Source organism: Bos indicus, chromosome 22 (assembly GCF_029378745.1).
Source record: "Bos indicus isolate NIAB-ARS_2022 breed Sahiwal x Tharparkar chromosome 22, NIAB-ARS_B.indTharparkar_mat_pri_1.0, whole genome shotgun sequence".
NCBI lineage: Eukaryota > Metazoa > Chordata > Mammalia > Artiodactyla > Bovidae > Bos > Bos indicus.
The window spans coordinates 54,698,888-54,709,997 of NC_091781.1; the positions used below are offsets into that span (position 1 = coordinate 54,698,888).

The 11,110-nt window shown below is 53.3% G+C and overlaps 1 protein-coding gene across 9 annotated transcripts in view; it reads right to left on the reverse strand.

The window, feature by feature from the left end:
* Positions 1-6,874, reverse strand: part of ATP2B2 (ATPase plasma membrane Ca2+ transporting 2) — a 378,716-nt gene extending 371,842 nt beyond the window's left edge. For all 9 annotated transcript variants that reach the window (XM_070776843.1, XM_070776841.1, XM_070776840.1 and 6 more), the window contains exon 1: positions 6,785-6,874. The gene's annotated coding sequence lies outside the window, so the exon portion shown is untranslated. The remainder of the gene's footprint in view (positions 1-6,784) is intronic.
* Positions 6,875-11,110: the final 4,236 nt, after the last annotated feature.

Genomic DNA, 11,110 nt, shown 5'->3' on the forward strand with positions numbered 1-11,110 from the left:
CTAGTGTGATGAGCTCGCTACTGTGCCAGGCCAGGTCCTAATAGCTAGAAAGCTGTCTCACACTGAACAGGACTCTCACTCTCAGTCCTAATTCTGGTCTTCCGTGCCACACAGAACCAACCCAACGCTCCCCTCTCCCTCCACCACAGCCACTCATCAAGTGACGTGACTTCCCGGGGATGCCCCATTCTAGCCAGAGCACAGGCAAAGGCCCGGAGTTCCTCCAGCACACATGGCCCATTTCGAGGATGCTGCAGACTTGTCTGGCAGGACCACATGGGAAAAGCAGATGAGGCTGGGGTGAAGTTGGAACAGTTCCCATAATCTGTGCCACAAAGACTGATCTTTACCTCACAGAGCAGTGGGGCTCACCCATTTTGTATCCACAAGACCTTCAAACACTAAAATTTTAAGCATTACATGCGAAGGAATGAAAGACAAACACATCTCTAGAGCTTCCCTGGAGGACCAGACAGTAAAGAATCGGCCTGCCATGCAACAGACCTGGGTTTATCCCTGGGTCAGGAAGATCCCCAGGAAAAGGGAATGGCAAGCCACTCCAGTATTCCTTCCTGGAGAATGCCACGGACAGAGGGCTATACATCTCTAAACAAGTTGTGGTTATTTTAGCTCGTGCCCTACCTGTATCAGTCAGGACAGGACAGATTATGCTGCAGTAACAAATAAGAGCAAAGTGTCAGTGTCTTAACAGCAAAGGCTCACTTCTCACTGATTGCTGCACGTCCATCATAGTTTGGCAGAGGGCTCTGCTCCGCATCATCTTCACTCGGGAATCACACTGAGGGAGGCTCCAGCTCCATGCTGCCTCAGTTGCTGAGAGAGGAAAAGGGGACAGTGGCTAACAGCATGCTAGTTATTAAAGCTTCCGAGATGACAAATGTCACTTCTCCAATTTCACTGGCCAAAGCAAGATACATAGCTGTAACTAATGACAAAACAAGGAAAGAAGCTCCGTTTACCACCTACCTAGAAAGTAAGGGGCTAGAAATACTTCTCTAGCACTAATGACTACCTCAACTAATACAGATGAAGAGAGAAGAAGAGGGGTGGGTGAGAAAAGAGCAAAGAAAGGAGATGATATTTATGACCCAGGCTTTTTTGCTAAACACTCTACAAATCTTAATCGGACCCTCTTTATACCCTCGCCCTTCACAGCTCATCCAGTTTCCTCACACAGCATCAAAAGCATGTTTTTCTGACATCACTCACACGTCGATGGCCCAGCTGTGAGTTGTGGCCGGCAATCGCCACTTAGGCAACGCGGCCTCGTCCTAGGATTTTGTTGTTGTTGTTGTTGGGTTGGGGACAGTGACTGTTTGCGTTTGATAAGAAATCCATTCATCCAACACATTTATTAGGCACCTACTATGTACCAGGGCCTGAAAATGCAAAGTTAAAAAAAGAAAGGCCCCACCTGTGCCACCTCTAAGAAGCATAGTGATAAAGGGGGGCTCTGGCCGCTGAGGCTATTTCCCCTTTCTGGGTACCCTCTCCTTCCCCTCAGATCATCCTCTCCCTGACACATCACTCCTCTCCAGTCTCCCAGCCCCTTGAAACCAGGAACAACATCTTCATACCGGTGGGTTTTCAGCTACTAGAGCAGGCGCCATGCAGTGAGGCCAGCTCGGAATTGGAAACCCGAGGACTGGGTTTGAGACGTGGCTTCATCAGTGAGTAACCACCTTATGGGGAGAGGAAGCTGGTTTTTATGGAAGCATGTCACAGGGCTTGCTGTGAGGAAAACTGAAAGATACAAAGACATGTGAAAAGCTACCTAAGTTAAAGGATGATGAGGATGGTAACAGTAGCAACTGTGTGCTAGGCACTGTTTAAGAATCACGCGTCTTAATTCCTCTCATTCTCAGGAAAGCACCCACGAGGCAGGCGCTGCTGATATCCTGTCTCACAGATGAGGAAACGGGACTGAAGCAGCTTAATCCCCCAGGAAGCCAGGGACACGAAAGTGATGGCGTCAGGACGGTGGGGCAAGCAGGAAGGCTCAGGTGGAGACGCCTCTGTGTATGCTTGGGACTGCTCTCTCCCTCAGCGGGGATTGATTTTTCTCTCTCAGCGTGGACCGAACAGTTGTCATTTGCTCCTTCTCAAGAACGTTCGATTCTTCAGAGCTGGTATTAACCTTGGGGTTAATACTTGGGGCAGAGAGGAGTTCATTCTCGGCCCAAATCATTCACATTCACACAGTCGGGTTCACTGCGGCTGTGCATGAGGCTGTGTCCTCCCTGAAGATACACTGGAGCCCTAACCCTGCACCTGTGAATGTGACCTTATTTGGAAACGGGGTCTTTGCAGATGTGATCAAGTTTAGATGAGGTCATTCTCAGTGAGGGTGGGCTCCATTCTAATATGACTGTTGTCCTTATAAGGACAGAGAGATGTGAAAATGAGACGCGGCAGAGTAGGGGGTCAGCCGTGTGAAGACACCGCAGAGACAGCAGTCACGTAGTTACAGGCTTACGAGCAGCAGAGATTGTTGGAAACCATCAAAAGCTTCCCTACAGGTTTCAGAAGGTGCGTGGCCCTGCCGGCCCCTTGATCTCAGACTGCTAGCCTCTAGAACTGTCTTGCTTGCTCACTCAGTCGTCCCCGACTCTTTGTGACCCCATGGACTGTAGCCCGCCAGGCTCCTCTGTCCATGGGATTTCCCTGGCAAGAATACTGGAGTGCATTGCCATTTCTTTTTCCAGGGGATCTTCCCGACCCAGGGATCAAATCCATGTCTCCTGCACTGCCAGGCAGATTCTTTACCACCGAGCCACCAGGGAAGCCCCTACCAAACCTGAGTCACATAAAATCTACATTTTCAAACAGGGACGACATCACCCACCTCATAGGATTGTCAGAAAGACGAAAGTAGGGGAACACGGTAAGTGGCCTCACATAGCATCTGGCACATGGCAGAGGCTCTAGAAATGTTACTTGACTTTCTCTCTCCTCATCTCTATTTTTCCCCCCTGCCCCCGCTGTCTTCCCGACCCCCACCTCCACCCCCACCCTTTCTCTCTTCCTCTCTCCCTCCCAGGATGGGCTACATAATTTGGAGGATGTAGTGCAAAGTACCAGTATTCTTGCCTGGGGAATCCCAGGAACGGTGGTGCCTGTGGGCTGCCGTCTATGGGGTCGCACAGAGTTGGACACAACTGAAGCGACTTAGCAGCAGCATCAGCAGCAGTGCAAAGTGAAAATGTGGGCTTCCCTGTTCAAAGTTATTAAGGATTTCAATATGTGACCACAGAGTATTGAATCAAGTTGTGGGGCCCCTCTCACCACAGAATCCTGTGTCATTACATAGGTCACACACCCAGCTGGCCCTGCTCCTTCCCCTTCCCTGCCGTCCAGCAAGCTCTCCTGCTTCCCAAATCTTCCTAGCCTGATTTTCCAAATTCAAGGCCCCAACAGTTGACCCGCTTTTCTGGTACTGTTCTCTGCTAATGGATTCAAAGTTTCAGATAGCATAGAGCTAATAATTCCACTTCCTTGGCAGGGAGAGGAAAGGAGGCCAGTCCGAATTAGTGAAAAGCCTGAGAAATAAGATTTTATTATAATTTTCTATATTACTAAAGAAATTCAATTTTATGACTTGCAGATTTCTACGGTGGCAGAGGTGACATGGAGAGGAGGAGCGAGAGGAGGAAGTTCTGCTATTCTGGATGTGACTGAGCAAACAGAAAAGATTTAACTTATAACGAGCACATTCCTTATTTGCAAATGATGCTACTACACACTGTGTCCCTTAAGTAGGTTAATATTCCTCTTGCCGGCACTCACTTTGCCTGGTGAAACCTTTCTGCTGTGATAGACGCTGGTAAGAGTCTTCTGCAGTGGTTCTACATAACAAGATGATTTCCCTGACCTTGCAGGCAACCCATAGTATAGACTGGGTTACAGAAAATTCCTGTCAAAGGGAAAACCAGCACAACCAATTCTCTCTCTAACACCTGCCTCCAGAATAGTCACATCTTCAGAGCATCCTTGTAAAACGCCACAGCACACCTGCTTTGGACGCAATCTTCGCTGGCTCTGCTGTTTCAGATCTAAGTCTTGTCCTGTCGCAGTTAGATTCAGACCTATTTGGGGGATGGTAGCGCCAGGGATGGGGGAGCCTGGTGGGCTGCCGTCTATGGGGTCGCACAGAGTCGAACACGACTGAAGTGACTTAGCAGCAGCAGCAGCAGCGCCAAACAGTTCACATACCCCACACCTCAAAGCCTCAGTTAGTTACCTGGGCCTGGAACGCCCTGCCCCAAACCGAGCAGTCCATCAAAATCCTTATTCAGGTTTCAAGCTCCAGCTTAAAGGTTCTGTCCTTCAGAAAGCTCCCTCAGACTCTTTCAGGCAAAATCTGTGCCTCCGTCTGCCCCTGCGGCACATCTATTACAGCATCTGTGTTCCTAACAGTCATCTGTGAGCTTCTTTGATAGAGTGAGAGTGCCCGTGGGCCCTGGGTCTTGTCCATCTCTGGGGAGACACTGCGACTCAGCAGTTAAGTAGCAGAAGGGGTCCCAGCCCCACCACTAACCAGCTGCATGCAGATGGTAACAGCAGCTTCACAGCCCTGGGAGGATTAAATCAGATGATAACTCGAAAGGGCTTAACAGAGCCTGGCAAAAAGCAAGCTCAAAAAAAAATGAACAGTTCTCCATGAACACTGGTGTATAAATACGAGGTCACAGGATGGCCATGCAACCCGGTTTGGCTGGACAGTCCCTGTTTATGTCCGCAGTTCTGGTGTTATCATTAATAATGCCCTCTCTCATTCTCAAAATTATCTCGGCTTGGACGGCAAATCACATGGTCACCCTAGACAACTGGGATCAGGTCTGTTTTATTTACCAATGTCTCCCTGCCACACCAAACAGTGCTTAGCACATATTAGGTATTTAATAAAAATGTGTCAAATGAATGAATGTGTCTCCAGGGAGCAGGAGGCACCTAGCACCTGGCAGGAGCTTCATAACTGCAACATATGGCTGATATTTCTCAGTGCTTCCAAGCACCCCTTGACCCAGAGAAGGCATGACTCAAGGCTAGGCAAGGGAATGAATGAATGAGTTCCTCCTGCCTCGTCTCCTCTGCTGCCAATAGTACCTCTGAGGGAAGGAATGACATCGCACAGAGGTAGAGAGAACAGTGGGTCAGATGGAGAAGGTGAGGCTGATGTTCGCCCATAAGACTGTGGAGGGAGGGGGGTGATCCTCCTGGGACTACAGCAGGGCACCCCCGTCATCATCTCCCAGCTAGGAATTAGCGACTGTTCTTGCCATGGAAGAAGCAAGAAACCACAGCCTGCAGTAGCTGGACCAGTAGGTCCAGAGGGCTCTTGAGGGTCTGGGACTCTTGCCACCACGAAACATTCCACACAAGGGTTCAGGGTTCTGGCAGGTGCTGCCCCCTAGCAGCCCACAGAGCCACAAGGGAGAACCCATCGAAATCTAGATGCTGGAGCAGACTGGAGAGGATGGGAACCGTTTTTTCCCTTCTGAGCCCGGAAAGGAAATTTCACATGTTGGTAGCCAAAAAATTTTTGGATACAGACCATGCACTAGGCAGGGTGGTAAGAACTTTAAGAACATGAACACAGCCATCGGAACAGCCCTGGGAGATAGCTACCCCCATTTTACACATGGGGAGAGTCAGAGGGGAATTGACTTGTCAGAGGTCACACAGCTAGTAAGAGACAGAGCCCAAATCCCCCAGGAGTAGGAACCAAACAGGAGTACTCTCCTTCCCTCTCAACCCATTTGGAAAAAAAAAAAGCCCAGTTCTTGCTCCTTTCACAGGTTGGCTGTGTGACCTTGAGGTTGGATCGCCCTCTCTGGGGCTCACCTCCCATCATTAAGAATAACGTTCTAGGATGCTAAGACACACACCCGATGGCCAGGACAGAGTCTCCTCCTGAGACCACAGGGCTTCAGGATGACCAGGCCCTGGGTGAGTCCAGGTGTGTGGAAACATATTGATCCACTTTGGGGCCCTAGGTGGGGTACCTGCCTAAATCCTCTTTCTCAAGGACCCTTTGACGCTAGACTGAAAAATCAAGCTGCAGATCTGAGAGCCTGACGAGAGTGTGGGGCTTTGGAGCCCTTGTGGCACCACGTGGGGGACTTCTGGAGCTTGGGCAAGGGCTGCGGGCAGAGCGAGGGGCGCCAGGGAAGAGCAAGGCCGGAGGTGCAGAGAGCACCTGGCAGAGGGTCCCGCGGCGCTTAGGCTCTTGGAAGCTCCGAAAGCGCCTTTGCGGAGGAGAGAAGCCCCCAGCCCCGGGTCAACGTCCACAGCTGCGCTCCTGTCCCTAGCCTGCAGATACCCGGACCTGGAGAAAGGGGGGACCCCGCAATACTGGGGAGAAGCCAGGCAGAGAAGTCAGAGACAGCTGGGAAGGAAGAAATCGGGGGGTTCTAACGCCTTGGACGACCCCGGCCCCAGTTCCGGGGCTGTTCGGATCCCCGGAAAGTTTGCGCGCGGCAGGCGGACGGCGCGCCCCCTCCCCGCGCCTGCAGGCGCCGGGTCCGCAGGCGCCCACCCCGGCCAGCCCCGCCCGCGCCGGCTGCCCGCTCAAGGTCACCGCTGACAAGGCGCCTGCCTCCGCGGGGCGAGTGGACCCGGGACGCGCTCCGGCTCGGGCTCTGGCCGGGCAGCGGTTCCCGGGGACGAGCGCCCGAGGAAGGGAAGCCAGCCGGCAGGAAGAGCGAGACCGAAGGAGAGGGGAGGAGGCCCAGAGCCCCGGGCCCGGCCGCCCCTGCCTCACCTGCGCCGGCTCCGCGAGCGAGATGCTGCCGCTGCCGCTGCCGCTGGTGCGCGCCCGGCCCGGCCCGGCCCCGCTGCGGCTGCGGCTCCTCTGCCGCCGCTGCCCCGCGCTCGCCTCGCCCCGCCGCCCCGCCGCCGCCCGCCCGCCCGCCTCCCTCCCGCCGCCGCCGCCGCCTCTGCCGCCGCTGCACTGCGCTCTGCCCGCCTCCCTCCCTCTCTCCCTCCCCTCCCGCTCCCTCCTCCCCCACGCGCTCCCCCTCGGCCCTCCCCAAACTCCGCACGGAGAGCGCCCTGCGGGACCCGGAGCTCGCGGTCCAGCCCGCGCCCCACCGCGCGCGCTGGGGGGCCCAGGGAGCGGGTGTCCGGCCTCTCCCGGGCTTGGTCTTCAGGTACTTCCATCAGCACCAGCTCGTTACCGCCCCCGCCCATCAGCCTGACCCTTGGAGGAACCCTTTCCCCTGGGTCAGGGTACCCCAATCCCATTCCCAACACACAGAAACCCAAGGCTGGGGTCATGCAGTGTGGGATTACTAAGGTGTGGTCGGGGTATACGGGGAGACCTAGCTTTGAGGGAGAGGGCTGGCTGGAGCAATCCTAGGGTGTTGAGCCCGAGGGCACTCAGACTGGGAGAAGAGATGGGGGTAGGGCGGGGGCACCTGTTGGCCCCCAGCCTCCAGCCCTGGCTCAGTCTAGGGCCTAGATTAGGCGGGCACAGAGGAGCAGAAAGGTGGACGCCCCAGGCACACACGGAAGCACTTCCCCAAAGCAGGCTTCCCCTCCTTGGCACAGGCCCCAGGTCGCTGAAAAGCCTAGCTCCACCAGGAAGCTGGGCCACCTGACTCCCAGCGCCTGGGTCTGCTCCATGCCATCAATTAATCATGCCCGCTTGCTTATTTATTTATCGGCTTTATAAAAAGCCAAATGCACTGCTCTGCTCACAGGAAGAGAGAAGAAGAGGGGCCCCCTTGGGGCGGGGGCAGGGAGGGCCTAGACCCTGGTAACCACCCACCAGCCCCCAGGCTTTGGTCTGTTGAAACAGGAGCTAGGGCCTGGGGAGACCCTGGGCTGGGCCAAATGCACAATGGCCTGTGCTTTGCAGCCCTAGGATGGGACGGAGGATATTCACTCTCGGGGGCTTAGGCGTAGAGGGGAGAGAGGGGGCCGGGGAGGCCATCAGCGAAAGGAAATCCGGCAGGTGTGAGAGGAGGTGTCTCCAGGCTCTTGGCTCAGAGCGCTCCGTTCTCACTGCTCCAACTTGGCTTGGCAGGCGTCACTGCATCTCCTGCTGCAGGCCTGCCCTCTCCCGTGGGTGCCCGGAGGACATCTCCGCACAGACACCCCACCTTCCCCATCCCAGTGAACGGCACCGTGGGCCTCCAGGTGACCAGCTCCAGGCTCTCCCATCTCCAAGTCCTCACTGAACAGGCCTCCACAGTTCCCCCTGGAACCTGTTGAAGGGCCCCAACATCTCTCTTCTGGATTCTCACAGTGCCTCCTGTCTGCCTGCATCCAACTGTCACATAGGTTTCATGACGCCAGACATGGTTCACGGCTGCTCCTGCTCTAAAACCTTCCATAGCTCCCTAGTGCCCTTAGAAGTTCCATAGCTTCAGACTGCCATTCCAGGTTTCCTGCTTTGGCCCCAAGTGCCCTTTCTACTTCGTTCCCACCTTGGTTCCCAGCACCCCCTCGTGATGTATATTTAGCCCTACACCACATCTCTCTCAGTGTTCTGCTCCTTGGATGGAAATGCCCTTCTCCCTCTCTCAGTCAATTCCTGTCCAGTCATAGTGTCAAGGCTCAGCTTCAGTTACTATTTCTTTTATGAAACCTTCAGAAACCAGCAGTTAAGTTGAAAGGCAAAAGGGATAGGTGTGAAAAGCTGCAAAAGGTGAGGCAACTCAGTGCAAAAGTAAGGGCCACCACAAAAGTCCTGATGACAAAGTCATCAGTTGGATGACCTTGAACATGCCCTCGACCTTTCTGAGCCTGTTAGTTTATTTGTGTGTGGGTTAAGTTGCTCGGTCATATCTGACTCTTTGTGACCCTAAGTACTGTAGCCTGCCAGGCTCCTCTGTCCATAGAATTCTCCAGGCAAGAATACTGGAGTGGGTTGCCATTTCCTCCTCCAGAGGATCTTCCAGACCAAGGGACTGAACCCATGTCTCCTGCATTGGCAGGCGGGTTCTTTACCACTAGCACCACCTGGGAAGTCCTTCCTACCTTTATGTTTATTTAAAGGGTGATAAATTCCATAGCCTTCTCCAAGGTAAACACACCCCCCCAAAAAAACAGTAGCTATTGTTATTCTTCACACCTATTGTGTGCTAAGGCCCTGGGATTTACAAAGATGACTTGGTAGGGATTTGAAGGACAGGGGAGAGAATGCCTATGTGCTGTGCTGTGCTGTGCTGTGCTGTGCTTAGTCGCTCAGTCATGTCCGACTCTTTGCGACCCCATGGACTGTAGCCTGCCAGGCTCCTCTGCCCAGGGGGATTCTCCAGGCAAGAACACTGGCATGGGTAGCATATCCCTTCTCCAGGGGACCTTCCCGATCCAAGCATCGACCCAGGGTCTCCTGCATTGCAGACAGATTCTTTACCAGCTAAGCTACCAGGGAAGCCTGAGAATGCCCGTAAGGACCAGCAATACTGAGTGGGGTGGGCTGGTTAGGCCTCCCAGCTCTCTCCTCTGGAATCTCCCAATAATAAAAAGCAACAGTGTTCATGCGGTGACAGATAGGAGCTGACAGTGGCTGTGCTGGGGGAGGTAATAAGGAGTGGTGGGGACTCTGGCAATCTGTCCAGTCAAATGGATACAGCCACCACTCAGCTCCACCTGACTGTGGCCAAGCCGGGATGTGAGTCTAAACTGCCAGTTTTCTATTTTTTTTTTTTTTTAAGAAAAGCTGGACATCTGGATTTTTAGACTCATACTCTTTATCTGTAAATGTCATCAACAGTTTTTTTTTTTTAATTTAAAACCCTGTGAAGGGCAAACACAATATAGCTGTGGTAGGTTTTTTGGCCAGCAGGCTGGCAGCTTCTGACCTCTGGATTAGCAGGAGAAAGATCAATGTTATCTGTTTACACACAGGCACACATAGGCCCCTTCTCTCTCCCACAGAATACGTTCATGTCCACCTAAGAGGCACACAGGGTCATGGGAGTGGAGAGGACAGGATGGCGAGGGGGTCGGGGGGGCACATGGGATCCTATACAACCCCCGTCTGCTCGCTGAGCCTCAGTTTCCTCATCTGAGAATGGGGGGGGGGGGGGTGGAATTGCTCGGCTGTGGCAAAGTTTACATGAGGTGACAAGCATGTGACAAGTGAGGACATGGGCTTCCAGTGACAACATAGAAGAGCATCTGGTAGCGAGCGAGCTTTGGCAATCTGGACGCCCAGAAGTCCCACTCCACTAAAAATAGGGCCCTTCCTGCAACTTGAAGACTTCTTGTGTGATGGAACCGACCGCAAAATAAGGTGGGAAACGACCACTTCCCTCTCTCTACTGGACAGGAAGAAGAGACAAAGAGACCGGGAGGTGACCGACGCCTGGCGAGCGGGTGGGCATGTCACCTCTGAGTTCGCAACAAGAAGAGAAAGAAGCCTGGGTCCCCCAGGGGTCTGTTGTGAGGCAGGGGCCAGAAGTGGCAGAGAGCAAAAGTGACTAAGACTGCATGATCCGGGGACCACATGAATGTCCCTCAAAAGTGATTTTGCTGGGAGGAGATTAAAGCCGACTTTTATTTCCCAGTCCCTCACAATGACCGTGTCTTTACTATTTTTAGTCACAGTAGAAGTCATTCAACGCACACTCACACCAAATGATAATCCAGGGGAGGTTGGAATAAATCAGTGAGCAAGGTCCTCACTGACAGAAGCCACCTTTCAAAAACTGCATCCTCTCAGACAAATTTTTATCTCATCTACTGGAGAATCTGCTTCCAGAATCTCTAAGGAGATTGCTGGACTGACTCAGGTCAGGGTCGGAATCTCCAAGGAGAGAAAGCTGAAAACCTCCTGCCCCACCCCCATCCTGTCCTCTAGAAGCTCCAGCAGCAACTCTGGGCTAAGCAAACTGTTTATTGAGCAGGGGAGAGGAAATGGCAAGCCGGCTCCCTCCCATTAAGGGTCTCTAAATGCAGCTGGGAAAGCCCAACTCCCCAAATACAGGGCAGGTTGATCGATAACACTTGAAACATGACATGCCACCGAGGGGAGTTTCTCTGGGGAAGACTGGAGGGCAGAGAAAACGTTCTGTGTATCCCTTGTATGTTTCAGGCTCTGCCAGAACCTTTTACACTAACGATCTCCCATGTTTTA